The following is a 20,907-nucleotide window of genomic DNA, read 5'->3' on the forward strand; positions in this document are numbered from 1 at the left end:
CATAACACACTGTATGGCGTATGCCCGTCTTCAATAGCCCAGTAGAAGCAGAACAGGACGTTAAACCACATTTCATTTCATTTGATTTGTGGGGGGGTGGATGGCTGAATGGTTAGCACGTGCGCGCTGTATCATAAAGTCTGTCATTGAGTCAACTGGCGTGGTTTCGAATCCCCGGTTGTACGTGACAAGGAGTAGGGTCGCCTGTCCAACCTCGTGGGTTTTCTCCGGGTCCTCCGGTTTCCTCCCACTGCTAAAGACCCCTACGCGCAAGCGAATTAATAAAATAAAATTGAACCATATGTCAGTCCTGAAATGACCTAGTATGTCTAGATTGGACGTTAAACCCCATCTCTCTCTCTCCCCTCTCTCTCTCTCTCTCTCTCTCATTTGATTTGTATGTTTGTAATTAAGTCTGTTTGTGTGATCAATCACGCCATCAAACAGTGAAGTTTGTTGGGTACAACCATGGATTGATGGATTAACTATTCCTATTTGGCATGTTGAGCTTTTGATCTGTAAATTGACAGTACTTGCAATAGAGTGACGGATATGTGAAATGAAAAACATTAACAAAGATGATAATAATTTATCACCCAAATATTGAAATCTATACGGGTAATATCCTCTTTTCGTTTTTAATTGGTGAATGTTCGACCCAGACTTTGCCGGGATTTGACACAGGGTCTCAATTACCATAACATATATTTCCGCCAGCTTAAAAGCGACCAAAAAAAAGTTTTTCGTGGAATTGTCACCAGAAGCCCCTAAAATCACTCTGCCTAAGGCCGAAGCTGTCTTTGTGGCTGCCAAAGGTTTGCCGCTATTTCCTTCATTTTAAAAAAGCTAAACAAAAACAAACCATGCTGCTTATATGTACCCCATTGACGATCCAAGCAGGTGGCACATGGTTACTAACATGGTGGACAGGCCCGGCGGGGGGGGGGGGGCAATAAAATCCCGCAAGTACTCCTCTCTCTATGGTTATTGCATGCAAGTAACTATTCGGTTAGATAGAATGACGTAACTGGAAGAGGCCCCATTTTAACATAGAATTGAAACTTCTAGAACGTAGACTTCCAATAAATAAAAAACTATCTATATTCTATATAGCGAGGGTCACGATTAGTTAACTGAACAGTCAATCTTTATTTCAAGCCCGCCTCACTTCCGTTGTATCTCACTCTCTTTCCTTGTGTCCTTTATCCAAATAATTCACTGCTTATGGCCAGTTAAATCAAGCGGTTGTTATGCAAGATCCGCTCAAATTGTGGAAGAAATGGATGGGGTGGAGGTACAATCAACAAGGCTCATACTCTCATTAAAGATAATTTGTTAAGTTTCATCTGAATGGGCTGTAGTCCCTCTAGAGGGAAATTTAAACTCAAACGTAATTATGATGTAACGGTGGTATATTTGAACGGTTTTTACAATCAAATAAAACTTGTGACATCTAGACAGTCCACAGGCTCAAAATGTGATTTTTCGTACAAGCAAGGGCCATAATCCAACAATATCGACACGATTTGAGATCTTTGGGTTATAAAGATACATTGTACGTTTCATCAAAATCAGATAAAAATTGTGACCTCTAGTATTATGCATATGTTTAGTTCAACGTCACAGGAACCCCCCATCGACTGCGTTTTCGTGGTAAGGGATTTAAACAAAAACTAAAACTTCACTGCCGAGTAATTTTATTAGCCATAAATCGCTCAGAAAGCGTCTTCAACGATCTAGACTCCCAGGAACTTCAGTGGCCTAGACGCCCCCTGGACCCTCGCCTAAAGTCCTAGTACGGTAGCCCCCGCCCCCTCCACCAATCATGAATTGCTTCCGCCGACCTAATAGGGTATTTACTTTCAAAATTAATCTTAATCTACTGGTGAAATAGTTTACGGGTCCCAGAACAGGTCCTTATTGTTACTTAAATACCTAATTGACCTGGAAGCATGCCAATAAGAGAAGCGATAGACGTCTTTAAGCCCGGATGCGCCATTTGCACAAACTAGGCTCATCAGGTTTCTCCGCTACCAATAAAAGAGTTCAGCGTCTTGATACGCTCGAGCAGCATAGATCGATGAAAATACAGTTTATCGTAAATGTGTAAATACTGAACGGAATTGAACCATTTTCGGACTGATGTTCCAATTAGAGAATAGGCTTTCACACGTTGAAATCTACCTGTGGCAGGTAACAATAGAGACTTTTGGCAAGCGTAAATTTCTGGTCCGTATCGCGTATCCGTATGGATTTTGCTTGTGACGTCATCAATGTGTGTGTATTTTTCATACGTGACACGGCACACGGATACGGCAGCACGTATCGAACAGCTTTCATACGGAAAAGGTCCGTATAACATTGTCGTGTCCTTTTACCGTCATTTTTGCTACTTTTAGACGCCGAAATGTTGTATCGGAGCCTTTTTATGAATCTTTGTGTATTCTAGAACACGAAGGTGTATATTTGATGTGATTTTAACCATGACGGTTGAACTACGTGATAAATTTAGGTAGGCGGAACATTGCAAATCTGGTAAAGAGGTATAAACTTTCTGAAATTATACATTAGTGAAACCAAAAATTGCAGTCGAGTCGAAGTCGAAGATTTTAAATAAGATTCGACATTATTTTTTTTAATAGCTCGGCTCTAATAGGCACTTGACTAGTACTGATGGTGATCGTGGTAGATATCTGCCATCATGCTGTAATAGAACTAAGCTCAACTAATCGACGCACACGTACGCGACGCGAAAATCTGCCAAAACTCTAAAACTACATTGACGCAACGTATCACGTATACGATACGGATACGTGATACGGATGGGAAAATTCCGCTTGCCAAAAGTCTATATTGACATTATGAATCGTGTCACGCATACGGAAAGTATATGTTGACATAATTACTTGCATTATTTATAAAAATTATGAAGCTTTTCCGGCGATCTTTAAGTATCTCCAGAATTTGTTTATAGTTGACCTGTCCAAAATGTGTATTTTGAAGTTGTTTTAACAACTTTAAAAAGGGTATCACAATCAGACAATCGGATTTTACATACCGTTAGTACAATCTTATCAGCGAATCAAAGGACAAAATTGTAGCTATTTTGAATCCTTCAACACAGATTTATGTGCGTAACTTATCTTTTCAATAGTGTTCGCTTCTTAAGCTGATTGGATTACGAAATAACACGATGTCCTGTTCCTCGTCAGATTTCTTCAGCAAGCCTGGAAATTGTAAACTAAAGCCGTAAATGTTAAATGTTAGCGATCTGAATATATTTCGCAACAACTCTCTTCTCCATAGTGTAACCTTTTTTTTAAGTGATGAAATATATTCTCAGCTCAGTGGTCGTTAATTACATTCATTCCTCGGAGACAATACGATTGAATTATACAAGAATATGTAGCCTTTGTAAATGTCGCATATAATTGGTATGTGGACTGTAATTTGTTCTTCTACACGAATATCTGTAATTGTAACCGGTTGCCTATTTATGTTTAAATTTCCTTCTAAAGGCCATTTCGGCTTTAAAGATAATACTCCAAGCTTAATTATTCATTTGATCGACTCATTAAATTTATTCTTATTCTTGATATTTGTAATGGGAGCCAATCAAATGTCAACAATAATTTAAGCAAGTTAAATATTACAAAGCGTCAACTACTGAGTCTGGCGTGGGGAGCCATGGTGGCTAGATGGTTAAGACGCTGACGCTAGCCTGGAGGTTGGATGTTCGATCCCTGCATTGGCCGAGAAAGTTCATCGGGATTTTCCGACGTGGTTTCCCCTTGTCAGTGGTGCAAAACGGAGGGCCTGACAAGGAGAGCTGTCTAGTCCTTTGGATGGGACGAAAAAACGAGGACCCGTGTATATATTGGAATGCACGTAAAAGATCCCCTGGCAGTTGGAATTCGATATAAGAGTAGGCGATAGTGTCGCTGCCCGGGCAAAATTTACCTCATAGCACACTCTATGGCGTATGCCCGTCTTCATTAGCCCATAGGAGCAGAACAGTAGGAAGTTAAACCCCATTTCATTCGAGTCTGGCGTGGACGTCTTAGCGCGTGTATTACCCACACATTTCTCATAACACCTGTGCTTGCTCATTCATCATATTCCAAGTCAGCTAAATAAGTAAATTTGAGACGAGTTTTACAATCGATGGCTATTATTTCAATTCTCGACAGTTGAGGAAATATATATATAGGGTTTAAATCAATTGGGCACTAAGCACCATCTCCAATTATCAAATGCCACTCGATTCTGCAGTCATGTTTCAGAGAATGAAACACTGATTCGGATGGGGGCGTGATATCAAATCGTCGGATGCTAAACTATTTACCAAAATGCGCAGGCGGAAGTGATTAACTAAGAGCGTTAAACATTAGGAGACATTAAAGAAAATGACTCGAGAGAACAATCAAATTAACCGCTCAAATTTAAGTTTAAGAACTGTACATGTATACTTGAAATGAAATGATATGAAATATTGTCTAATGACACTAACAGTTTTTTCTTTAATGTCTCCTAATGTTTAACGCTCTTAGTTAATCACTTCCGTCTTCGCAATTTGGTATTACCTTTTGAGAGTTATCTGTAATATTAAAAGAGATAGAACCTTACAGTTTATTGCCAGTAGGTTAAAGATCCCATGAAATTTTTATGCAAGTTCCTGCGTGCAACTTTTCTTCTATGGCTGTTTGTCAGATAAGCATCCAGTACGACCAGTAGACCATTACTTAAATGATTATATTTTGCTGGCTCGGCTGAGGACGGAGGATTGCACAAACCAAATTGTATAATGTGAAATGAAATGGGGTTTAACGTCCTATACTGTTCTGCTCCGACTGGGCTAATGAAGACACGAAAATCGAAATAAGAGTAGACAGTAGCAGCAAGTCAGAACAAGATTTCACTATTTTGCCTATACCGTTTTTTTAGGACCCTTAATTGTGTCTAATGGTTTGGATTGTTCGTACTTGGTTTTGTTTTATTAAAACAACATGGCGTATACCCGTCTTATTTACCTGTTTGACACGGAAAAGTAAGACATTAAAAAACCCATCTCATTTTTACAGTGTTTCTTTTTTCAGAACACAATGAAGAATATCCCGAACACGATAGTCTTGAAATTTTCGCATAAATCACATTGTTTTTCATTAATGATATTTTTTTTAAAAAAATTGGTTTAAGTAAATATCAAAGATGAATAATGTTACAGTCTGACATTTATATTATTAATGAACAATCTCGACAACTTTATTAATCTCAACAATCAAACATTATTTGACATAATCAATATTCGGCATATATGACATGGGAAAATGCAATGTAAAAATTCTGAAATGATTTCGAAAAAGTGTAATTAAATACGTTTCGACGAATTCTTTACTTTGAGTTAGAAATAAATGAAATGAAATGGGTTCAGCGCCCTTCTATTCTGCTCCGACTGGGCTAATGATGACGGAGGTTAAATTAAATAAAAAGAAATTGATTGATAGAAATAGTATAAAGAATAAAAGAATTAATGAATGAAATGGGGTTTAACGTCCTTCTTTTCTACACCAACCACACTTTGAGAAATTTTGCTTGGGCAGCAATTGAATTGCAACTGTCGCAGGACCTCGGGCTTCGCCCCACACGAACGACTACGTTTACAGAACTAGAATACTAACAAAGGATACAGGACTAAGCCTTTGACTGGTCGTCTAGTTTATGCGTGTGTTTTGACATTACCTTGTGTTTATCACTAATGTCTCTGGAACCCTTTATTATTCAAAACTATTTTGTAAAGCAATACAAATACATAAAAGAACGAAAGATAATGGCTAACTTTTCCGTGATGACTTCATAACTACCATATGAAACGCTACACGAGTTCTCTAAGAACTCCGAATAACGTCTTTATATCTAAAGATATGCGCTATAGAGTATCTAACTTAAAAGTCTATCAGCATCATTATCACATAATTACAACTAATAATTGTTCCCCATCACCACCCACGCGGTCTTTGATTCCTTCATTTTGAAATGATGCCTGGAGAGATTTATGTCTATTAAAGTCGGGAACGCCCATAGATTTGAATGAATCATAGACAAACCTCCAAATGTTAGTATTTAGAACTATTACTTTTAGTCCTTGTTTATGTTATTGGCCAGTCGATATGATGTTAATTAACATGGAATATTCAATCGCAGACTTCATTTTGGTTCCCTCAATCGAGTGTATGAAAAAAAGGGGGACAAATCCCATCTAGATTGATACGCCGTCTGCGCTAGAACATTTCAACAAATCCACCCGTCATGTGATAAAGTATCTTTTATCCTGATAAAAAATAAAGTACACCTAAACCTACGTTTGAGAAGAAATATTATTACGTCTATTTATTAAACATTGACCTACTTTATTATTTATATCTCAATTACGGAACGAACTTGTCAAACGACATATTATACATTCAGAACATTGCTTAGCAGTGTTTATATTAAAGAGCAGACATTTCTAGCCACTGGTTCGGGCTCTCTTCTCCATAGGTTAGGTCCAAGTAGCCTATTAGAAGTCAGATATTCGGTGAAATTTTCCATAAGGCTGGTAGATGCGTGCGTCGCTTTATCGAGTGAGGTTCCTATTTAAAAATGAACAAAACTGAAACGAAATTAAATAAAACGAATTACGTATTAGTAATATATGAAAGGACCGACAACAGGTCCAGAGTCGTATTGTTTTATACTCATAAAAGAACCTTTGACAGGAAATAGTTAATTTGTTTTATAGTTGAAAATTTGTCTATCTATATAATATTGTGTCTTTATTACGGCAATTTTCGTGTGAAGAGAATGTACACAATTATCCCCCGCTACACTTTACGTAACCATGGTAAATCATAAGCATGTGTTAGTTTAAAACATCGAGAGAAAACCCTGCATAAATAATTAATTGAAAATTATTCTAAAAAATTTATTATTTGAATAAAACAGGAGCGTAAAAACTAATGTAATCTTTAAATGACCATACTTTGAGTTAGAATTGATAATTTGAATAATTGGGGGAAATTCTGCGTAAAATCTTCATTAACAACAATACCGGGTATTGGTTAGCTCAGAATTGAAACTAGGTTCTGAATAATTGGGGGAAATTCTGCGTAAAATCTTCATTAACAACAATACCGGGTATTGGTTAGCTCAGAATTGAAACTAGGTTCTAGATCGAGTCTCTTTAAGCTTAAAAAAAGAAGTAGACAATTACAGCATTCTCTTCACGTAAACTGACGTGATAAGAGGTACACATAGACACCTTTTCAACCCAAAACATTCAAATATTTACTGAGAACACATCAAGAAAGCTGAAGACGATACCCATGACGTGCTTATCATCTATCAATTCAAGCACTTACATCATGTATACGTTATTCAACCATAACCCGAACAGACCATACAAATTATAGTCCCTGATACAAAATAAAGGTATACAATTTCTTAGAAATAATATGAATGGAATCCTAACAGTGGGTCGTACTTTTATACAATGTTGGAGTTCAGTGACTATATAGAAATGCATAATTACATTTTACTTATCAATGTTGAACTTTAATCCACATGAATAGAAAATTTACATATTTTTATTTTTTTTTATTTTTTTTTTTTTTTTTTTTTTTTGGCGGATATACATTCTTAGAATTTGACACTTATACACCATAAAAAATCAAAAGAAATAATGTTGGAGTTCAGACACTATATAAAAATGAACAATTACGTTTTACTTATCAATGTATAACTTTAATCCACATGAATAGAAAGCTATCAAAGAAAATCGTTTCATGGGTGCATATGAATAACGGAATTATATCTTTGTAAAACATTTAATCCACATGAATAGAAAATTTACATATTTTTATTTTTTTTTATTTTTTTATTTTTCTTTTTTTTTGGCGGATATACATTCTTAGAATTTGACACTTATACACCATAAAAAATCAAAAGAAACAATGTTGGAGTTCAGACACTATATAAAAATGAACAATTACGTTTTACTTATCAATGTATAACTTTAATCCACATGAATAGAAAGCTATCAAAGAAAATCGTTTCATGGGTGCATATGAATAACGGAATTATATCTTTGTAAAACATTTATATAATACACTATTTGACAATTAAATATTAATACATTATTATAAATCAGTAATTAATTCATATCTCGAAGCCGCCAAATCGAACCCATAAATGCAATGACTATTTTTCACAAAAGACGATATAGTAATTTTGAAAGATTTAACATCTAAACGTGCATAAAAGACACACCCATGTCTATATAAATTATTATTATTATTACAAACTTCTATTATATTATAGACATATTGCAGCTATTTATAAAATGGGATATGAAAGTGCACACTTGATAAATACAAATGTTATTCAGATAAAATTGAATATAATTTAAATTGCTGTGGATAGTCTACCTATTAAAAGGATCACTGGGTAAATTTCCATTTAAATAAATGTATTTAGTTTGGTTTGAAAATAAAAAAATATAATTGGTAATTTGTTCTATAACAACGGTGCTTGTGAGTTCATGGTATCTAAGCATTCAGAGTATAAGACAGGGTGACACGCGCAGAGCATTTTGTTCCAGAAATTTATTGTACCATTCGAGTTTTGGACCCTTTCACGCTTATGAGTCTAACAGTGAGTCATCCACCTATAAGTGGAATAACAAACCTTATTTACAATTGTGCCAAGGGCGAAATGTAGAAGCTGAAAAGAATTGGACCTAATACCGGCCCCTATGGAACTCCGTTGTTTAGTTTTGCACTTTTAAATTTTTCATTAACAATAATAATATAATTATTGTTTTTAATTTTTAAGATCTGATCTGATCAGTTCAAGAGCTGAGTCAACAATACCAAAATTTGAATTCAATATGTTGTGTCAAACGCAGCAGATATATCTGGAAGAACCAGAAGAACATACTCATTTTTATCCCAAAAGAGTAAAATGTCATTTCATTTATACTCTGTGTACTTTATACGCTATATGTGAACTCCCCAACTGGGAAGTGGAGATTATTCGGGGTGCGCCTGAATAGCACATCTGTATTTAAATTGGTTCTTCCTCATTTATAAACCGTAATGCTGCCAACTTTGTTTTTATAATAGACATGGTTAATTAAGTCTTTTAACTTAGTTTTTAATTCAACATTTCAAAATAGCAAGGCGTAATAGACAAGGGACATTAAACATTAGTTTCTGGCGCATTGGTACTAATATGACTGTTATGGCCATTATTTGGCACAGATAATTATAAAAATAAGCACTAAACTTTATAATTAATTCCCACTTCAAAACGTTTCTAATTAACTGTTGATGAAGTAAGATATTTACATCCTATATTCCGCTAAATATACTCCGCAAGGGCATCTGTCGTTTAACTAAATGAGAGAAATTTTAGATGAAAGGTAATTTGCGAAATGTAATTAACATGTAGTTATAAATATTGTGTATAAGATACATGTATAACTGCTTGAAATGATAATGGCTTTCATCCGAAGCAATAACCTAAGAGGTCGCGAGGGCTCGGTGGCCAAGGCGTTAACTCGCTAACCTAGATATCTCCGGTTCGAACCGGGCTGTCTGTGTTAGTCGTCTAGTCATTCTGTACACGTAAAATGAATTACTTTAGTAACGGATTCTTATCGGCTCTGGCCTCTATCCGTTACTGGCTGATCCTATACACAACTAATATTATGAAAACAAGGCTTTTCCCCCATCTCGGTAATAAGGCTATTTTAGAATCCTTGCCGTCTATTTTTTTTTACCGTGATTCTTCTTTGCTCGCCAAAAGGAATCGGTTCTTGCCAGCCAGTAACGGATAGAGGCCAAAGCCAATAAGAATCCGTTACCAAAGTAACTAACGTAAAATAATCTTTGACAGTCGGAATTAAAAAAATAATTGTAAGCCTTAGCTAAGTTGTCAGAGTGAATTTGCTCTCTTGAAAAACTAAATGGCGTATGTCCGAATTCATCAGCCCGCATGGAGGATTGAGCAAACCGACTTGTATAATGTGAAATGAAATGGGGTTTAACGTCCTAGTGCTCTGCTCCGATTGTATAATGTAATCAGAATTGTTGGATCTAGGCACTCCTTTATCAACTGTTATAGTTACTCTGGGAATATGTTTTTCTTCCACTGATAAAGACTCCAAATCTCAAGTGAATTATTAAAATAAAATAGTACATTTTATTTGTACCGGGATGACCTAGTTTGTGTCGAGGGAACGTCAACCCCATTTTTCTCTAGAACTTTGTCCTCCAAACTTTGCAATCAATAATCCGTGTCATAATCCACGTGCACTGCAACGCATTTGATACCAAGACTTTAATTATGGAATAATCTATGTGTAAGTTATTTGACTGAACTCATATCAGATATGGTATTTTAAAAGTTGTCAGTCAGACCTGTTATTATGCTATTAATAGTCGTGGTCATATAATATCAAAGAATAACAGTGCTAAAATGAGTATAATTACTTCTAATGGTGGCAATATGATATTTCCGTCGTTATTTTTAGACTATAATTATTGTTGTCTGTAAAGGACTTATATAACAGATTGTTGATTTAAACAATACCGTATTACTTAAACATACATTATGCAAGAGCTAAATCTGATTATTGCAAGTCTTTATTTAGGCTTCAGATGTCATAGAAATTATAAATTAGATCTTTATTTACACAACAAGCACAAAATCAACTCTGTAGACCCACGGATGGCTTGGATTTAAACATGATTTCGTTGATTGATTAAATTTTTAAATGGCGTCGTAAGCGGAGATTAACTGTTACGTTGACGTCATACTCCCGGAAACAATTTTAGATCGAGGCTAAATGATAGATTGTACGAAGCGAGGCCGCTGTTGAGCGAGGTCGCATGCCAGTCAAGTTCGATATATACGGCCTTGATATTATGTTTAGTTGTGGTTAAAATGAGAGTTTGGATGTCGGTATTATAGGCCTACGCTCTTTTGTCACTTGCGTTTACAGAAAAAAATATAGAAATCTATAAAAATCGCAGCTAACATCACCCCAGTTGAATTGCAGCTCCATTGGATCAATGTTCGGGAGTTACGCAGGCCTACCAGTTACAGTACAAGAGTACACGCAGGCTAACAAGAAGTCGGCTATAATTATGCCTCATTGATTTGGTCCATTCCTTTCAAACTTTCGCTTCTTATCTATATATTAAAAGTTTTATTTTTAATTTGTAGTAAAAATAAATGTGATACGAATTGAATTGCAAACCCGTCTCAAACCACAGCCATTGAAAACGTTACTTGATAATCGAGATTATGTGGGTGGAGTTAACGCCTGTCAATCAAACGATCGTCCATTCTCGGAGACGGTGAACAGAGAGTTGACTCCTATTTCTAGTCAAAAATTACAATAGTGATAACTTTGTTCAGAATAAAGTAATTTGACTGAAATTTTCAATATATTCTTCTTTCATCATCTATTTTTGAACTGTTATAGCAATAATGGCCAACTCTCTATACAAATCTCCCATAATGTATCTTTAATCAATTTATATACTATATAAGACTAACGGTAAAGCAGTGCCTTAAGGAACCCCGTGCAGATAAAAAAAATAAGGTAATTATTTGCTGGACGAAACTTTCTAGAAGAAAAAGACCCTATAGACGAAGTAATATTTTATAAATCTAAGCACAATTTACGGGGATTTCCCCGAGTAAGACCCCGCCAACCCCCTCTCACGGTGGCTAATGATAAAACCATTAAAAAAAAGGATCCCTACTTGGAAAATATACATTTAAAAAATCTAACCAAAAGTGTCGGGACTTTCTCCAAGTTAAATAGCTCGTAAGTCCACCCGACCACATCCTAAAAATGGGTTTTAGAAAAATAATATTGACTTCATATACATGACTGAAAGTTAACTGAAATACATCTTGTGCTTGCAAAGCTTTTCTTTTCGGAAATCTGTCCAAAAACGTTTGGGCTTTCCCAAAGTCTGCCTGACCACGCCCTAAAATGAGGGTTATATTATAGTCATCAGTTATATGACTGAAACTTAGCAGAAATAAAGATCCATGTATTGAAAGTGTGTTTTTTGAATGTTGGGTCTTTCCCAAAGTCAGATTGACCTTTGTATCTCAGCCCCACCCCAGCTCAGCTATATAAGGCTTATAATGATGCAATATCAATAATTCATAGTTGATTCGCAACAAGATTCAAAATAATAACAGAAAAGTTAGTTATGTGAAATACTCAAATGAGAAATGATATCAGGTGTTGTAGCGAGAGGAAAGGTCCGTTCATACTACATCCGTATCCGTAAATACGTGCGTGAATACGTACTGGTATACTTTAGTCATTTTTAGAGAAAGGGTTGAAATAGAATCCGGCACGTATTGCGCACAAAAACAACTGCGTCCGTTAAGTCGGATTGATTGCTCCCAGAGCGTATTTTAGTGCGTCGAGCTTTAGCCAATCAGCGAGTACTTTCCCCTTATTACATCATCTCCCCAAATAGAAACTCAATCTCTGACAGACAATTCAGCCTTGAAAGTCGGACGTTTTCGCGTTTTCTATTTGAACGGCAAAACGCGGATACGGATGCGGTGCGGATATGTTTATGGATACGGATGTAGTATGAACCGAGCTTAAGCATTGCCGTGCTCCATTCACGACACACACTACTGGCAGCTAAAAGGATAGATAATTTATAGTAAATCCGAAAGAACACCTCGCACTATCTACATGTCATTATCAGAATTTGGAGGGTTTATTATAAAGTGACATTAGCGCGTTAGAGGTCTTCTTTTCTGCGATATCATCCTCGGTGGAAGCGGATGTTTATCCCTACAAACGAACATAATTGGTGATTTGGGCCGGTTGGTAAAAAAGAACAGATTTTCTATATAGATTTTTTTTTCTTACCGATTTACCAATAGAAATATTTTAGAGATCTCCAACGTAAGATGCTTTGTTCTTATAAAGTTTTTTGGGAATATGGTAATACTTTTCATACAAGATTACATTTATGTTCTTGGTTACGCAGTTGAAATATAATAATCCAGTTTATACACTCCCTCATGTAGTAATTTTCACAGTGGTGTCAACTTTTACATTGGATTCGCATGGGTGTTACCCTAAAAATAGTGTAAGTTTACATCTAAATGCGTTGTTTTAATAATCTGTGTAAACTTTAGTAAAACTCGGGGGGGGGGGGGTTATAATCTTTATATTTTAAGTGAGATTTTCTAATTATTAATTACTCTCAAGTCGGTATCAAATGTATGAGAAACACAGTTGGATGGCCGAATGGTTTAATAGATCATAAGGGTGTCATTGAGTCAAGTGGTATGGTTTCCATTTCCGCTTGTACGTGACATCACGGGTTTTCTCCGGATCATCCAGTTTCCACAAGCCAATAAAATTAAACCATATGTGTAGAGTGGACGTTAAACGCCACCGCTCTCTCCAAGTAAACAACTCTTAAGATCAGGCGACTTGAAATCAACTACAGTCCTTTACATCGAAGTGCACAAACACTTCTGTAAACCAACAAAAGGTGTAAACTTTTCACTGCCTTTGCTAATTATACACTAGAAATAAAATACCCTTTTGGTGCAGCTATTTTAGTTGGTTATACTTGCTCTGGTGTAAATTTTACACGCTCGCAGCATTTGGTTGCTCTAATTTTGAATGCTAATTCCCCTTTAAACTATAGTATGCAAAAATCCAATCTGCCTATTGCAGGTCTTTCTTTAGACCTGAAATGTTATATAAACTATTAATTAGACATTTATTAACATGACAAGACCCTAATCAACTCTCGATGCCATCCGGTATGCCCATATCTTGTCAAACCCTCAAAGGCTATATCTTCGCTCGCGATAAAGTAATTTGAATAAAATTTTCAATAATATATTCATTTTGCATTATCTATTTTTGAACTATTTTAGTAAGAATAGCTAGCTCTTTATCTAAATCTTACATAATTTTATTACTTCTCTGTCCGGTCTGTGCTGTAATGTCTTTACAAGATTTATGGGAAATACCCGTTCTCTTTGAACTAATGACAATTATGGCTATTGCAACCCATATAAGATTGTATCCGTGTTCAACTGTATTGGTAATTTCCAGAGAACGTGCAGTCAGACCGAGATTAAACAGGTGACACAAGAGCCTAAGCCCAATACTAGAGATATGTACATAAACCAAATGACATTTAACAGACACATGTAAGGTGGTCTTGGTGGCGCATGAATGGCGGGGTTCATGTGAGCGCCACCCCCGGAATGTTGTCCCGGTGTTAATGAGAAACAAGACACCATAGCTAAACGATTTATTACAAACGCTCCACGGACAGTTGGGAGCCGCATTGACTCAGTGTGTAGGGCGCTGACTAACTAACTAGGAGGTCCAGGGTTCCACCCATATGTTGGCCGAGAAAGTTCCTTGGGAATATCCGGCGTGGGACGAAAAACCGAAGTATCATGTACACTTTGTTTTTGTACTTGAAAAACCCTTGCCAGTTGGAATTCGAAATAAGAACAGGTCGTAGCGCCGGTGTCGGAACAAAATTTCTCTCAAAGCATACTGAAAAATAGGACGCTAAACCCCATTTCATTTCCACGGAAAGTGGATACAATATAATAAAATAAGTTATATATCTGCATTTTAAGTAACTTTAAGTCGAATATATTTTCTATGTAGTATACCATTTGCCATAAACGCACCAATAGGTACAATTATGCATTTCATACTTGAAATTATCAAGCTGCAGTTTATCAACCAATTAAAAGTGTAAAAAAGTAAATGTCAGACTAGCATGTTATGCATCACGTGTTAGATCATCACGTGTATACGTGTTTAATATTCTATTTGTGTTTTTCAAATGCGTTGTCTCAGTGAATATAAATGAAATGAAATGAAATGGGGTTTAACGTCCTACTGTTCTGCTCCTAAACTGGGCTAATGAAGACGGGCATACGCTATACAGTGTGCTATGAGGGATATTTTGCCCGGGCAGCGGCACTACGGCCTACTCTTATATCGAATTCCAACTGCCAAGGGATCTTTTACGTGCACGCCAATATGTACACGAGGCCTAGGTTTTCCGTCTTATCCGAACGACTAGACAGCTGTTCTTGTCAAGCCCTCCGTCCTGCATCACTGACAAGGGGAAACCACGCCGGAAAAACTCAGTGAATAAGACGTTGGCTCGTTAATCTTGGGGTTGACCAGGACAGTTCATCGGAATTTTCTGGTGTGGTCTCCCATTGTCAATGGTGCAGGACAGAGGGCCTGGCAAGGGACAACGTATAGTCGTTCGAATAAGACGAAAACCGAGGAGGTGGTAAAATAACCCCTGGCAGTTGGAATTCGATATAAGAGCAGGCCGTAGCGCCGCTGTCCGGGCGAAATTTCCCTCATAGCACACTTATTATCCCAGTCGTTGCAGCTGTCCGGACAAAGTTTCCCTCATAGCACCCTTATTATCCCAGTCGGGGCAGCACAGTAGTGCTTCAAACATCATTTCATTTTCGTGTTTTCAAATGGATGACAACGAGGGCCCAATCGACGGACGGTTGGGGAACTCTCCCCATAACATTTAGAAATTTACAAACTGGAAACGAGGATTTCGCTGCCCAATAATTATTCTGACCAAAAATCAAGGTCGACACCTATGATTGTAGGCCTGCTTATAACACATCTAACAAAAGTGTATATACAGAAATGAGACCCAGATGAAACCATATACAATATTTTTTGGCAAGGCTTTCTGGGCTCATCAATGATTACGGTGGTGTAAGCAGTTTTTCTGCGAAAAGAGGCGTTTCGTTGCAGATCAAGGGTGGCCATTGTTTCTATAAATGACCCGTTGCTGACAAGAGAAAAATGACCCGCAATATGTCACACATAGATATTTTAACGCCGCTAATTACGGGACGATGAACATATACAACAGGTATTTTACCTAAGTAAGTTTTTTTTATCTTTCCAACGAAAAAATGTCATGAAACTGAATGAGCTCATTTTCCATATCCTCATTGAAACCTGCCTTGCAGAGAGCAACTAGTTCAGTGATGATCTGGGTTATTTTTTAGGGAAATAAGATATGGTATAAAATGACAATGATACCATTGTTGTTAATTGAGACAGATCATATATCCTGCATTTAAATAGGGTTTATTGCCTAATATTAAAAGCAACATTGACATCTATTATTTTCTTTTTTTTTTCCAGTAATGAAATATATTATGACATTTTATCTATATTCAATATATAAACCAATTTTAGAAACCTATATTACTTAAATGACACGACATTTGTTTGCTCTTTTAAAACTATATTTGTAGATCGGTTAAAGTCGGTGGAAATTTGATCCCATTTAATCGTGCTTTACAATTTATGCATATTTAACCGACATAGGCGAGACTTGGTTCTCTCTATATATATTCACATATCTAACCAACCCACCGCAAATAACTCGTTATACTTACAAACCACAAAAGTCGAAATAAAAAAGTCGGTTGAAAACCGCCCCACCCAAAATTATGACCTTACACTCAAGGTCACCTATAAGCAAATATAAACTTTGTGCAGCAGCGAAGTAAATAAGGAAAATGATAAAGTGAACGATCTCACACGAAATTATTTATTTAGTCCTAAACACACAACCTATCACACAGCCTATAGGCTTTAGTAAAATATATTGGTAACTTTTAACTGTCCCCTGACCATTAATTATAATTACTGGAAAATGAATTCAAATGGGGTTTGACGTCCTACTTTAATAATTACTAGAAGCAACCATTTAACTTAGATATTTTATACCATACCGTTTTTTTAAAAAAAATAATTAACTTTGTAACCTTATCAGATAAAACGAGATTTGTTACATTATGTATTAAAACAGTCTTAATAAAACGCAAAGATTCACTTTATTGGTTAAAGTTGCCATAATTATTAAAACCGTTTACTATCCGTTGCCTTGAAAAGTTGGGCTGTAACTATCGCTTTACTGTATGGTCGAAATGACCGAGACTAAACATAAGGCCAAAAGTTTCATAGCACGTCTGGTCCGAAGCCAATAAAGTTTTGCTACGGCACCAATAGGATAAAGCAAATTTACCAGGGATAGTTTACTCCACTGGACCGTGGGAAAGGTCGAAATGATATATACTATTCAAAAAAAGTAGGGGATATTTGATTTTTAAGTGTTATTAAAGTCACCTAATGAAACTGACGAAGAAACAAATGACAAAATGAAATGAAGTTCACATTCATCGATTTATTCCAAATGATCGTTAGACTAAGTAAGGCACAGACTGACCATTATAAGGGTAAAATGATACCCGGGGTCAAACAGCAAAGTTACCACAGCATCACAACCAAGTCAGTAACGGGTAAATCCTCCTCTGTTTGCCAAACAAGCATTGATCCGACGTGGCATACTCCTAATGAGACGTCTAAGGTCATTTTGGTCCAGATTGTCCCATTCCTGTTGCAACGCAGCAGCAAGTTCTTGGACATTGGCAGGACGTTGTTGACGTTGACGTAACCTCTGTCCAAGCATGTCCCAGACATGCTCGATGGGGGAGAGGTCGGGACTCAGTGCTGGCCAAGGTAATGTGGTGATGTTCTGTTGTTGGAGGTAACCTGTAACGATCCTGGCCCTGTGACATCTTGCGTTGTCATCCTGGAAGATGAAACGGCGGCCATGACGTCGTGCGAACGGCACAACATGGACTGCCAAGATGTTGTCCCGGTAGTACTGGCCTGTAACACGTCTTGCAACAACATGTAAAGCCGTTCTTCCAGCAACAGTGATGCCTCCCCACACCATAACAGAACCACCCCCAAATCGATCATGTCTGATGACGTTAACGTCTTGGAAGCGCTCGTTTCGACGACGCCACACCCTCCTACGTCTGTCCAAAAAATCAACAGTGAACCTTGACTCATCTGAAAACATCACATTGCTCCAGCGTCGATTATCCCAGTGTTGACGATCCCTACACCAACGACGTCTTGCCTGAATGTGATGATCTCTCAAACAAGGGATCACGCGAGGACGTCGGGCGCGAAGGTGACCCCTATGCAGTCGATTCCGAATCGTCTGGCCACTCACTCTCACACCAGTGTCTGTTCAAAGTCAGAGTCGTGCAAATCTTGGGTTGGACCCCCATGATGATCCCAAGCATCACCTGCATTCCATGCGGTAGCTATTGGTGCGTTTGGGCGTCACATGTAACTGGAAATGTTTCTTCTGTTAGGTTATATAGTGACTTTTTTCGTAGTCATTTGCATATTTTAGTATTATGCCCCCAAAATCAAATATCCCCTACTTTTTTTGAATAGTATATATATAAACAATAAAAGATATAGCCCACCCTGAACGACACATGTTACCGAGATATTCTGTTCATCAAACAGTAAATTATATTTTAATAAATGCGATAACAACTCCCTTTAATTATTAAGATATTGACTGGTGACTCGGTTGCTGTATTACCCTTGGTTTCCAATAATGACGAATTTCGACTCCTGAAATTAAAGCCCAAATTGATAAAACTATTCCTTAGAAAATCTTATATAAAGAAACATTTAAACCATTTCGGTTATAATAATTATAAAGGACTACTAATGAAACTATACAAAGTTCAAGAATATCTAGCGTCGCCAAGGAGTTTAAATTCATTTATCTATACATATAAATTCGCCGAGTTATTACTTTGAAATGGAAAAATCGCTCTTCAAAGGAAACCATTGTCATTGATATTTAATGTATTGGATATTATTGAAATGAAAGAACATTTCATAGACAATGAAGTTATGTTATATTTGCCCAGTCTTGGTTTCTGGTTCAGCAAAAGGTAGGTCACCGACTTCTTAATTGATGTAAAATGTTTTTCGGTGCAGGTAACCCCTGTGACCTATCAAATTAAACAAATGGATGAAGAACAATCTTTTAGAAACGACAACTAAAGGCATCACAGATTTTTAAGTAATTATTATGTTGCTAGGATTGGATGGTGTCTACATAAAATGAATATGCGCTAGCAACGCGGAAATTAATAACACCACACATGCTTTTAAATAGCTGCACATTACGCTTTTACTTCGAGGATGATGAATGGAATCTAAACAATCACTAATAAATTCTGTAATAATACAGCAGCCCCATTCGTAATTGTGGGTGAAATACTCGATCTAATACTAAAGTTTAATTGTAGCCAGTCGTGAATTAAAAAAATAAGATTCATAGCATCTCCACTAAATATTTTTGAATTCAATGACAGGCCTTATGATCTAACACGAACGCATTCAACCATTCGACCACCCAATTTACCCAGCCTGTTTAAAACTATCAGATAAAAACATATTTTTAGGACCGGGATCAGAATGTTTATCGATCGGTTCCAATCTAAGAAAAATAATGACGGTGTAACAACATTAACTCAGCTGATAAATATATTTATATCTTGACTTACCGGAATAATCTGGCAGGCGTTCAGCTGATAACCTTGGGAAGAACTGGAGTAGTTCATGTTTCAAAAAAAAAAAAAAAAAATTAAGACGCCGAGTAGATGATAATTATTTTTAGATACGAATCTTGGCTTGTTCAATAATTCTAAAACAAAGTAGAAAAACTGAAAAGTTTAATCAAGCAGGTTGTTTTTAAAAGTTTTGATGAACATTCAATAATTAGTTATTTCCATAATGCCGATTTTTGTCACAATTAGTGCAATCCATCTAAAATGACCACTTTCAAGTCTATTACTACTTAATTTACATATTATAGCAGATTTTATCAATCTATTTAATATATAGCAGGTTAAACTGTACCTCATTACCATATAATTACCATAAAAAGTGGACAATGAAATAATTCGATGCAACACAAGGTATCGATATTTTTCACAGTGAAGTTGCTGGCCACCATGAATCATGCATGAGTGTTAATAAGGAACCACCTGTGCATGATATATGTAGACATATATCCACTAAGTCTTAACCGCATTGTTTCGACTCAGGTGATAAACGCAATCAGCTGTTTGAAGTCTGTTTGAGGCGGTGTAAACAATTTTTACACGCTTGGCAGAATTCCAATATGCCAGAAAAAAATAACAACTATAACAACAAAAATACATAATTATATACATATCAAGGTTATAATAAACTTTAGAAGGCTCACAAGAACTCCAAATTCAACAATAAATGAAGATGACTTAAATAAGACATGAATATATATTTTGTATTGCCACCTCAGATTATTTTCACCTGGCTAATATTGAATATTCAACTGTGCGATAATATTGTCACCTGGATAAAAAGCCAGGGGCCACCATACCCGAACCCAAAATAAATAACCCTGAATAAAAACAGGATAAACAAAAGATATTTAAACATTTCTTTCAAAAATGATAACATTGTGTGTTGTAAACACAATTATCGCAAACAATTTGCGAATATGAATCGATCTGAGGTCGCTCCCAACACCTTAAAATGTGTAAGTATTCTAAATTATTCATTTAAAACGACTCAATTAATATAGCCTATTGCATTAAACATACATTATGCAAAAGCTAAATCTGCCTATTATTTAAGTCTTTATTTAGGCTTCAGATGTTATAGAAATATCAATCAGACCTTTATTTACATGACAAGCTCAAAATCAACTCTTTAGACCCTCGGATGGCTTGGATACAGCTTGGATTTAAACAGTAGTTCATTTAGAATTAAATCAAGAAATGACCGTCCAAGCTAACGTTTACCGTTAGTCACTTGCGTCACTATCGGAGACTTCCGATGAAAGGCCTGCCAAGCGAGGGTACCATAGCCTTTGAGAATGTTACTTGATAATCGAGAATATGTGG

The 20,907-nt window shown here is 36.4% G+C and overlaps 1 long non-coding RNA gene across 1 annotated transcript; it reads right to left on the reverse strand.

Annotated features, from left to right (window-relative positions):
• Positions 1-5,275: 5,275 nt before the first annotated feature.
• On the reverse strand, positions 5,276-20,206 carry LOC126827062 (uncharacterized). The gene is made up of 3 exons (XR_007682556.2): positions 19,877-20,206; positions 19,522-19,564; positions 5,276-6,649 (listed from the first exon to the last, which is right to left on the reverse strand). It is a non-coding gene; the product is annotated as an uncharacterized LOC126827062 (long non-coding RNA).
• Positions 20,207-20,907: the final 701 nt, after the last annotated feature.

Source organism: Patella vulgata, chromosome 7 (genome assembly GCF_932274485.2).
Source record: "Patella vulgata chromosome 7, xgPatVulg1.2, whole genome shotgun sequence".
In the NCBI taxonomy this organism is placed as follows: Eukaryota; Metazoa; Mollusca; class Gastropoda; family Patellidae; genus Patella; species Patella vulgata.